This window comes from Dasypus novemcinctus, chromosome 8 (genome assembly GCF_030445035.2).
Source record: "Dasypus novemcinctus isolate mDasNov1 chromosome 8, mDasNov1.1.hap2, whole genome shotgun sequence".
In the NCBI taxonomy this organism is placed as follows: domain Eukaryota; kingdom Metazoa; phylum Chordata; class Mammalia; order Cingulata; family Dasypodidae; genus Dasypus; species Dasypus novemcinctus.
Window position 1 is genome coordinate 117,178,873 of NC_080680.1, and position 12,233 is coordinate 117,191,105.

The window sequence follows — 12,233 nt, forward strand, 5'->3', positions numbered from 1 at the left end:
ATTTTTCATAGATGAAAAAATAATGAGATCAGAGAAAGAAGTGTCTTGTGTATGAATCCAAGGTCTATGTTCCTTTTTCTACACATCTTATTTTGGAGACATTCTTTTTATATCTCCCATATCACACAAAGCATCTGCATCAATTGACTCTAGAAATAACCCTTGGTAACATAGAGAGATCCATGATAATTAGGCAAAACATGATAGCATGATGCTATATCATGGCAAAACATGATAGCATGATGTTGTATGATTCCATGTAGATCATAAATAAATTATATGGGGAAGCGGACTTGGCCCAGTGGTTAGGGCATCTGGCTACCACATGGGAGGTCCGCGGTTCAAACCCTGGGCCTCCTTGACCCGTGTGGAGCTGGCCCATGTGCAGTGCTGATGCGCGCAAGAAGTGCCGTCCGTGCCACGCAGGGGTGTCCCCGGCGTAGGGGAGCCCCACGCGCAAGGAGTGTGCCCCGTAAGGAGAGCCGCCCAGTGCGAAAGAAAGTGCAGCCTGCCCAGGAATGGTGCTGCACACACAGAGAGCTGACAAAACAAGATGAAGCAACAAAAAGAAACACAGATTCCCATTCCGCTGACAACAACAGAAGTGGACAAAGAAAAGAACATGCAACAAATAGACAGACAACGGGGACGGGGGGGGGTGGGAAGAGGAGAGAAATAAAATAAAAAAAAATCTTTAAAAAAATAAAATAAATTATATGAAGTAGTTTATGTATTTATCAGTTAACTCTGTCCTCTTAGATGAAAGAGCAGGGGAAACGGACTTTGGCCCAGTGGTTAGGGCGTCCGTCTACCATATGGGAGGTCCGCGGTTCAAACCCCGGGCCTCCTTGACCCGTGTGGAGCTGGCCATGCGCAGTGCTGATGCGCGCAAGGAGTGCCGTGCCACGCAAGGGTGTCCCCCGCGTGGGGGAGCCCCACGCGCAAGGAGTGCGCCCGTGAGGAAAGCCGCCCAGCGTGAAAAGAAAGAGCAGCCTGCCCAGGAATGGCGCTGCCCACACTTCCCGTGCCGCTAACGACAACAGAAGCGGACAAAGAAACAAGACGCAGCAAATAGACACCAAGAACAGACAACCAGGGGAGGGGGGGAAATTAAATAAATAAATAAATCTTTAAAAAAAAAAAAAAAAAAAAAAAAGAAAGAGCAGCAGCAGTCTTATTCTCTTAAAGCATGATAGCTGCTTGTGCTGCTGTTTTTCAGAACCCTAATGATAGGCCTTCATCCAGCACTAACACTTAGCAGACCATAGCGGTATCTCTTCTGTGTTCTGTTTAATGTCCAACATTAAAATTTTATGAATGGCTGCAAATAGATAACAAGTGCCAAGGCAAGCCCCAGTTGCTATTGTTCAGAAGTGTTTTCTCCACAGCATTTTCCTGAGCTCTACAAACACATCTTCCATCTGGCAGCTGGTTATATTTTCATTTTTTTCTCTATTTAAAGCCCTTAGGCAATGCCATTTCATGCATTTCATGCATTTTGTTCTGCAGGCTAAGTGACTAGCCTATCAAAAATCTTCTAAAGAAGTACAAGTGCAGTATTAATAATGAACTACAAGAAATTATATATGTATACTTTAATATTCCTCACTTTGGAAAAGAATCCATGAAAAAAATCCTTAAGAGCAAAAGTATGTGTTTTCTAAACAAATAGTTGTTATTATTATTGCTAATGGTGCCTAGTCAACCTCTTCCTTTCCAGTCTTATATTTTAGGCCTCCCGGTTAACCCTGCATCTCCAAACTCAGCACAGCCTGAGATCAAGTTAATCAAGGAAACAACCTCTACCTCTCCATTTTCCCAGGTCCAGAATTTATGTTGCTACTTGCATATTCAGTATATAGTATGACGTGGATGCAATTCTGGGCCATGTAAGCTATTGGAGCTGCAATACCTCCCATGCCTCATGCCACACTGACTCATTTCACGTTTGTTTATGATAGTTATACTTGCCTATCCCATTCCAGACACTGTCCCCAGAAAAAAAGCCCAGTATGTATATCCATTGTAATTAATTCAAACAGCTTTTTTTTTTTTTTTTTTGTTAGGTATCACACTGGGGATTAAACTTGGGACCTCACATATGGGAAGCTGGCATTCAACCACTGAGCCACATCGGCTCCTCTGAGTAGATTTTTTCATTTGTTGGTTTGCTGTTTTTGTTTTTTTTAGGAGACACTGGGGACGGAAACCGGGACCTCCCACGTGGGAGGCAGGAGCTCAACTGCTTGAGGCGCTCCCCTTAAACACCTCTTTTGATAATAATTTTTAAAAAAATTGGTCTAGTTTATTCAGAAGAACATGGATTTAGATGCCAAAACCTTGGTCCATGACCCAGCTCTATTCCTAGTTAACTATCTTGTCTTAAGCAACCACCTCTCTACCCTGGATCTCAGTTTTTACGTGTGTAAAGTGAGGAATGTCAGTCTACATAGCATTTTTTGGAGGAGGCAGAGAAGTTTAGCTAATCAGTTATTTCCCACCAAAGAATGAAAGAATGGTCCTTCTATATTTGAGCAGATTGTTCTCCTTAATTTCTGCACTCAGATTCATAAAGTAAATGTATCATACAATGAAAGAGAAAGGAAAAGCTGCCTAGCCATGTCAGTGGAATTTAATTGCATGGTGGCTGGATCAGTTAAAATTCTCTGTTAGATTAGGTCATTCCTAGGGTGGCTTGATTTCCACATAAGTCAGTGATTCACTTAACTTTGTTAAGAAAACATTCAGTCCATGTGATAGCCAGGCCCTGAGCCTCAACAGACTTGCGGCTCCTACACTCTGGTTTATTGGACTTATCCCACTCAGCTAACATGGAAGTGAAGAGGGTCAACCACCACACCAGGGAGCCAGGAGTGCCTACAACTGAAAGCAGGAGCATTGCATCCAGCATCCATGTGGAATCTAAGCCCCCTCTTGATGTAGATGTGGAGTGGACATAACCATTCTAAGGACCACAGGATGGAGGAGTGGAATGTGGATTAGAGTGGATTTACTGATATTCTATTCATGAACTATTGTGATTAGTAATCGAAGGAAGTGTGGCATTGGTGTGGAGAAAGTGGCCATGGTGGCTGCTGGGGGTGGGGATTGGGAGGAAGAGATGTGAAGTGGGGGGCATTTTCGGGGGTTGGAGTTGTCCTGGGTAGTGCTGCAGGGACAGTTACCGGACATTGTATGTCCTCCCATGGCCCACTGGGTGGACTGTGGGAGAGTGTGGGTTATGGTGTGGACCACTGACCATGAGGTGCAGCGGTGCTCAGAGATGTGTTCACCAAATGCAGTGAATGTCTCATGATGATGGAGGAGGTTGTTGTTGTGGGGGGAGGGGTGGGAGGAGGAGGTGGGGGTTATATGGGGACCTCATATTTTTTTAATGTAACAAAAAAAACAAAGACTATATATATATAAAGAAAACAGTCAGTGAAATAATCGATGTAGTTTAAGAATTTGACTGGTTTTACAATCAAGCTGGTTTTCATGTAACACAATAGTTAACATGAAATATCAGGTTATTTTCGCACAGGTCTAGCTTCAAAGTTCTAATCACTGGTGGACTGCAAAGACAATCTACAACCAAATATCTTTCTCTGCTGAGTGAACACATATAGGAACACATATAGGATATGATATGTTGGAAACATTTGAAATGGATAAACATACATTGGGATGGGGAAGAAACAAAAAATTTAAAACTTGAAGCACCATATGAGATAATGCAATCCTTTTTCATCTTAAACAGGTTCTTCCAGTAATTTGAAAGAACTGATAGAAAGGGATTTTGAGCTAAATTTGAATCAACCTGAGTTAATCAGGTTCACATATGATTACAAATAGAATCTACAGAAAGTTGTAAAAAAAATTTCACTTTATTCTCATGATTAGAATATTATAGTTAGGACCTTCACATAAAAATAAATTCCTGTTATAGAAAATGTGGAAAATATTAAAGTGTAAAAAAGAAATAATTTACCTTTAACTCTGTTATGTGTGTGCATGTGTGTCTATTTTGAAAAATGTCTAATATGGGAATATAGTTTTCAGTCAAGCTTTTGCTTATGAACATGTCCCAATTATACTAAATACTTCTCAAAAGTAAAAAAATAAAGACAACCAGGAAGATGGTGGTGGAGTAAGGAGCTCCTAGAGTCAGCTCCTGCTACAAGGCAGTTAGTAAACACCCAGAGCTGTCTGGAGCTAGCTGAAGCACCAGTTTAGGGGCTCCAGGAGACCAGAAGAGGATCCTGCCACATCCTTGAAGGAATGGAAGGAGGAGACTGCCCATCTGTGGAGAAGACTTGCAAGTAGAGTACTCCATGCCATGGAGGCAGTGTTCATCCTCCACTGGAGGCACATGCCACCTCAGGAGTTGTTCTGTGGCTGGAACTGAAAGCTCCACTTTCCCCAAACAGGGGAGGAAGAGACAGTTTGGCACCAATTTCAGCTATTGATGAGTAAATTCAGTGGATTAAAGTATAATCCTGTGAACAGCTAAAGTTTGAGCCTGTCCAAGTCAGAAAGAGGTCAGTAGCTGCCATCTTAACTCCAGGTCTGGCACAAGGGGAAGCTGGGTGGACTGAAAAATCACAGAACTGGTAGAGACCGGCTTCTTTTCATCCAGATTGATTGCAGCTCCAGCCTAGGCCCAAGCCCCACCTCTAGCAGGGAGGAAGCTGGGGGCATCTGTGCCAGCCTCTCTGGGAGATTACTGGCCAAGCTGTGGAGGTAGGTGATTGTCCTACACTGGTGGTGCAAGTCACCCCAGGAGCTATTCTGTGGCTGGAATTGGAATTGGAATCTCCATTTCCCAAAAAAGGGGAGGAGGAGAACCTTGGCCATTGATTTCAGCTACTGATTGATTAGTAGACTCAGCTGGTTAAAGTATAACCCTAGGAACAGCTGGGGTATGAATCTGTCCAAGTTGGAAAGAAGCCAGTGACCACCATTTTGACTCTGCCTCCAGAATGAGGGGAATCTGGGCTGGCCAAAAATCACAGTGATGGTAGGAACTAGTTTCTTTCACCCAGATCAATCTGCAGCTTTAGCCTAGGTTTCATCCCCACCTCTGGCAGGGAGGAGGCTGGCAGGCCCTGTGCCAGCCTATCCAGCTAACTGCAGGTGTCTTTGGCTGGCACAGACTGGATAATCAGAAGTCTACTGGGGCAATGGTGGTCATTTTGGACCCGCATTGCATAGATTTCTGCCCACACATGCAGCTCTACCCCCATCCCAGGCAGGGGAGAAAGGGGTGTGAAGCTTCATCAGTCTCTCTGGGCAACTACAGTCTAGGCCTGCACAACTTGGATTATTCCATACAGCTGTGACTCTGTCCCTATCCCTGGCAAAGGAGAAACCTGGGGGAAGCTTCATGGGTCCCTGGGGCAATGAGGGCAGCTTGAACCCCCATGGCTTATAGCATCAACTACATCCTTGGCTCCTACTATAAAACCAGCCCTAAACTAAAGGAAAAAAAAAACAAAAACCCTGCACCCAGAATAAATACTCAAGTAAGACAGATGCCAAGACACAAACAAAAATTACAATTTACGTCAAGAAACAGGGAGCTATGGTCTAGTTAAAGGAACAAGATAAGCCTCCAGATGACATAGAGGAGTTGAGACAACTAATCATAGATGTTCAAACAAATCTCATTAATAAATTCAGTGATATGGCTAAAGAGATTAAGGATATTAAGAAGACACTGGATGAGCACAAAGAAGAATTTGAAAGTATACACAGAAAAATAGCACATCTTATGGATATGAAAAGTGCAATAAATGAAATTAAAAACACATGGGAATCATGTAATAGCAGATTTAAGGAGGCAGAAGAAAAAATTGGTGAATTTGAAGAAATGGCCTCTGAAAGTGAACATATAAAAGAACAGATGAAGAATGGAAAAAAATTGAACAAGCTCACAGGGAACTAAATGATAGCAAAAGGTGGGCAAAAATATGTGTCATGGGTGTCCCAGAAGGATAAGAGAATGGAAAAGTGGCAGAAGGAATATTTGAAGAAATAACAGTAGAAAAGTTCTCAACCCTATTGAAGGACATAGATATCCTTGTCCAAGAAGCACAATGTACCCCCATCAGAAAAAATCCAAATAGTCGAACTCCTAGACACATACCAATCAGAATGTCAAATGCCAAAGACAAAGAAGTCTGAGAACAGCAAGAGAAAAGCAATGCGTAACATATAAGGGATACCCAATAAGATTAATTGCTGATTTCTCACCAGAAACCATGGAGGCAAGAAGACAGTGGTCTGATATATTTAAGATACTACAAGAGAAAAACTTCCAGCTGAGAATCTTACATCCAGCAAGACTGTCTTTCAAAAATGAGTGCAAGATTTGAATATTCACAGGTAAACAAACTGAGAGAATTTCTAAGCAAGAGACCATATTTTCAGGAAATACTGAAGGGTGTGCTAGAGTCTGAAAAGAAAAGACAGGAGAAAGAGACCTAGAAGAGAGTCCAGGACTGAAGATTAGATCAATAAAAGTAACTAAAAGTGTCAAAAGAGTGGTGAAAATAAAATATGACAGATAAAACTCAAACCATCAGGAATAAACTTAACCAGTGATGTAAAGCACTTGTATTCAGAAAACTGCAACTCAATGTTAAAATAAATTTTAAAAAGACCTAAATAGATGAAAGAATATTCCATGCTCACATATTGGAAGACTAAATATCATTAAGATGTCAATTCTACTCAAATTGATATATAGATTCAATGAAATTCCAATAAAAATTCCACCAGCATTAAAAAAAAATTTGAAGACACGATTATCAAATTTATTTGGAAGAGTAAGTTGTCCTGAATAGCCAGAAATGTCATAAAAAGGAAAAGCAAACCCTCATCTCCAGGCTTTAAATCATATTAACTAGCTATAGTGGTAGGAACAGCATGGTACTGGCATAGGTACAGACACGTAGACCAATGGAACCAAATTGGTCAGAAACAGACCCTCACATGTATGGTCAAGTAGTTTTTGACTAGCCTGTCAAACCCACACACCTCTGGGAGAACAGTCCATTCAAGAAATGGTGCTGAAAGAACTGGATATCCATAGCCAAAAGAAGGAAAGAGGACCCCTATCTCACACCTTATCCAAAAATTAACTCAAAATGGATCAAACACCTAAAAATAAAAGCAAGGGCCATAAAACTTCTAGAAGAAATTGTAGGAAAATATCTTCAAGACCTGATGGTAGGTGGTGCATTCTTAAAGGAGATAAGAGATGCTTAAAGGAGATGAACTACTGATGCTTAATGTATGTAGAAGTTTTAATTAGCTTTACTGTAAAAGTGTGGAAATGTATAGAGTGAATGGTAACAAATACTGATTAACAGTTATTTTATAAATGGGAATGTGGCTGAAAATTGTAATCTAGGTATGTCAATGCCAATTGACAGAATGCTAGGGAATAATCTAGGAACTGAATAGCACAGTCATCCAAGAGGTGGATGAGACTTGTGATTGATGGTATAGATGCAAGAGTGTCCTTTGTGAGCTAGAGCAAATGTATATCACTACTGCAGGGTGGTGGGAATGTAGAAAAGCATGGGAAAATACAACTGGAGTGACCTATGGAATGTGGCTAGCAGTAATAATATAATATTCTTGCATCTATGCCAAAGATGTACTGTGTTGAAAATGGGGCAGTATGGAAATGTGAGCCAAATGTACACTATGGACATAGTAACTCTCAGATGATATTATCTTATCTGTAACAAATGTTCCACCACAGCGTGGTGTGTTGTTAGAGGGGTGTTATTTGGGAATTCTGCACATGTGCTTGATTGTTTTATAAGTTTACAACTTCTGTCATAAAAAATATATTTAAAAAATAACAATAGGGTGGATTGGAGGAACACACACCAAATGTAAGATAAGGACTGTCATTAGTACTAAGATTTTGACAATATTCTTTCAAAATTTTTAACAAACATCACAACAATGCAAGGTGTTGGTGGAGGGTGATGTATGGGACCCATGTATGATATTATTCATGTTTGCTTTATAAGTTTACAACTTTTACTATACATTTATTGTTTATGTATGTTCATATATAAATGATGTAAAGATAATACTAATAATAGGGTGGGTTGGGGGAAAATTCTTTGATTAATAGTAATATTTTAACAATGCTTTTTAAAAAGCATTGTTGTTAAAAAGGTTTAACAACAATGCAAGGTATTGGTGGCAGGGTGAGTTATGAGAGTCCTTTATGATGTTATATATGTATACACTCATTGTTTATGTTTATGTTCGAGTGATATATTTCAATAAATGTTAACGAATGAAAAAAAAAGAAGATTACATTATATCATATGGATATATCAATGTTTCTAAACATTTCCCTAAAATAGACTTTTTTCTTTCATCATAATAGTGTTTACTAACATAGGTTCTTACTATATGCAGGTGTTTCCAGATATATGCCATACTATATGGCATTCTTCTAAGTACTTTACATATATTAACTCATGTAACCCATACAATACAAGAGGTAGGTGTTCTTATTTTTCTTATTTGGAAACTGACATGCTAAGAAGTTAAATTCGTTGAGAACAGTAAAAACACCTTCTTCACCTACCTCCTTGTAAACCTGCTAGGGACACACCTACTGCAAACCCATTGATGGTATTTGCTAGATAAGTCTTTACTATGGAATACTTTTAGCAGGGTATTTCAGTCTGCCTAGAATTGCTTATGATAAACATCTATTTATGAGAAATAGATTCCTGGAATACGTCACCTATGCCATGCAGTATCTGAGTATAAAATTGGAGTTGTTTCCTAACCGAAACAGCTCCTGCATTTGTAAGTGATGTGACTATTCCCTCTTCTTAGAAGCATAATGCGCTAAGGGAGGACCTGGGAGACTGTGCTCAGGGTCTCAAATCTTTCCCTGCTTTGCCTCTGCCTTGCAATTATGTCTATACTTGAAATTATTATCTCAATACTGTTTATGATCTTTGATTCATTTTTGTCTGATTTGACAATCCCATCATTTGTGTGCTATTAGACATTTTTAAGACTTTTGATGTTTATGATCTGGGAGATAATTTTCTCTGTCTGTTGCAGTTCTCTACACCTTATAAGTGCAGACACTGATGGCCTTTGCTCCAAACAATTTTTTTTTCACAGATTTTTGTATAGTGAACAACCTTAGAAGTTAGAGATAACTTCTCCCTCAGAGCAATGGGTACACTTGCTTACTGTCCTTTATGAAATAATCAGATCCTTCTAAACTCAGGGTCCTCTTTTGTGTGGCAGTCCACTGAATGTGCATGTGTCACCTAACTCTCTTTTTTTTCACTCCATGGAAATTGGGGTTTGGGCAACTGGCACAAGAATATAATACTTTGGCTACTGCAATTGTTGTGACTAATGAAGTTCTTTGTCTCTGACCCAAGAGCCTCATATCTCCATGAACTGGTAGGTTCAACTTTTAGCTTGCAAGGAAGGTAAAATCTCAGACTTTTCACTGTTCTTGACAGGGAAAAATTTCCCTTAATAAAGGTGGTATCAATTTACAGTATTGCCAAAAGTGGATGAGAGCCTGCATATTCTCACTTTCAACCTTACTGGCTGTTATAAAATTAAATTCAACTTTGCCAACTGTGTCCATTTACAGTTTAATGAGGGCATCTCCTTGTTTGAATATGCGTATTTTAATTATTATTAAATGGTAGCACATGGCACTATAATTGCCTTTATTTGTTTACTCCCAAAACAGACTCTTACCTTCCTTATTATAGGGATACTGCCTAATTTATTCTCTATTTCTCATGGCCTAATTCAGTGCTCAGCATCTATTAGGTAATCAGAAAATATTTAATGAATTGAATGAAGAAAATTGTGTTTTTTTATAAGCTGCTGTAAAATCAGCTGGTTCTTACTCTTTCTCTAGATTAACTATTCCTTCATTATTTAATTTTCTTGAAGTCTTAATATTTTCCTAAAAAGTATTGCTATTATTTTGAAAGTCATTTCCCATTAGCAATCTGCTTTCCTTCTTTCTAAACAACCTTTCTTTTCTTTGGCTGTCAGTTGAACTAATTCATTGTTTCTAATGTTACAAAAGAGAAAATTGATCATTTATAAGTCCTTTCACTCTGACAACCCTGAAAAAGGAATCTGATATTTTCTAGTCATCTGTTTCTTAAAACCTAGCAAACATTAGTCTTCAATTCCACGCACTCATCTTCTTATCTAGCATCTGTCTGTTCCATTAACTCTGATTCTTTTTTTATCCTTTTGGACCAATTTGCTTCCCTAATCTCTTCATGGAGAAATTTTATTTGCTTCAGTGATTTTTATCCTAGCAGAGAACTGAAAGCTTGTTTCAGAAAGCAGTGATTTCTAAAATTCTCATTCACATATACCACATTGGCTGGTGTCTTCAAATGTCATTCCAAAACAAACATTACAAATATGTTGAACTGATTTAAAAATTTATATTTATATATATTTCTAATAATGTATGTTGGTACAAACTTTCTGGACAACAAATTTTCTATGAAATCAAGACTCTTAAAAAATGAAAATATGTACCTCAATCCAGTGATTTTTCTTCTTATAAACTATTATACTAAGGTATCATCTGAAATACAATAACAAAATAGAGCATAATGTTCAGAGATAGTCATTGCAACATTATTTCATGTGACTACAGTTATCAGAAAACTTCAAGGGAATAATTAAAAAATTGTTAGAGGAATCTTAACACTGAAAATATTTGTGTTAATATTGAGTGAAAATTTAACATTTTATTAATATTTGAGGAAACCATTTTGAAATGGTATCAGAGATTATATTTGGGAGATGAAAGTATTTTAATATTTTACTTAATTTATTATCTAAGGCTTATTTTCAAGATTCAGTGAGGTATCGATGCAAATAGCTTATTGTAGTTTTTTAATGCAGAATAAGTATAGTGTTAAAAATAGTTGTTATTATGTGAATCAATCATTCTTTTTATGTTTTAAAAATATTTATTTTTCCCTAATAACTGATAGTGTGCTCAGCATTATACTAGCTCCCTTTCCTCAGCGATTCTTCCAAATTCAGAAACTGAGATTTAGGTAAGTTACGTAATTATTCCAAAGTCATTCTGTTAATGACAGCACAGCCAGGATTTAAATGCAAGTGCTCTAACAGCAAAGTCCACGCTGTTCACTGCTCTCGGATTTGGCTCAACTGATAAGGTGTCCGCCTACCACATGGGAGGTCCAGGGTTCAAACCCAGGGCCTCCTGACCCATGTGGTGAGCTGGCCCACATGCAGTGCTGGTGGGTGCAAGGAGTGCCGTGCCATGCCAGGGTGTCCCCCATGTAGGTGAACCCCACATGCAAGGAGTGTGCACCATAAGGAGAGACACCCCATGTGAAAAAAGTGCAGCCTGTCCAGGAGTGGCACCGCACACAGGGAGAGCTGATGCAGCAAGATGATGCAACTGAAAGAGACACAGTTTCCTGGCGCCACTGACAAGAATATGAGTGGACACAGAAGAACACACAGAGAATGGACACAGAGAGCAAACAATGGGGGGGGGGGATGAGGAAGGGGAGAGAAAGAAAAAAAAATCTAAAACTACCTCCTTAGACATCACCTATGTAACTGGAAAATAACAACATAAACTTTGTTTTAAAATAAAAAAAAATAGATTCTCAATTTCTCTGGGTACTACTTTACTCCATTCTAGTGATAGAGAGTATATTTTTGTTTTCAAATATAAAATTCCTTGAAATCATTCCAATGTGTACAAACTTTCTGTGAATTAGTCCTGCCTTAGTTCCATCACACCTGCACTAGCAGACCTTATATCCAAATGCTGAGATTAAGTAAAGAAAATTATCTAAATATCTGATAAAAATCTTATGTTCTATTATGTTGCCCTTATTTTTGCTATTTTTTTGTTTTATCATAAAATATACTCAATAAGTATACAGAAGACTTTCAAATTTAGTGAAACATAAAATTTAGACTAAAAGAAGAGTAGGCTAACATGGATAAGTAAAACATTTGTTATTTGTTATATTTTCCAAAGATAGTACAGTTTCATTTCTTTCAAGTACATTCCTTTGGCAAGTACCTGTGTAATTCATTAATCTGAGAATAGTTTTGTTTTGTTTTGCTTTTTAGAATTAGCACATCATTTCACATACATGACAAAATCCTTCTAAGGTGACTACTGAATT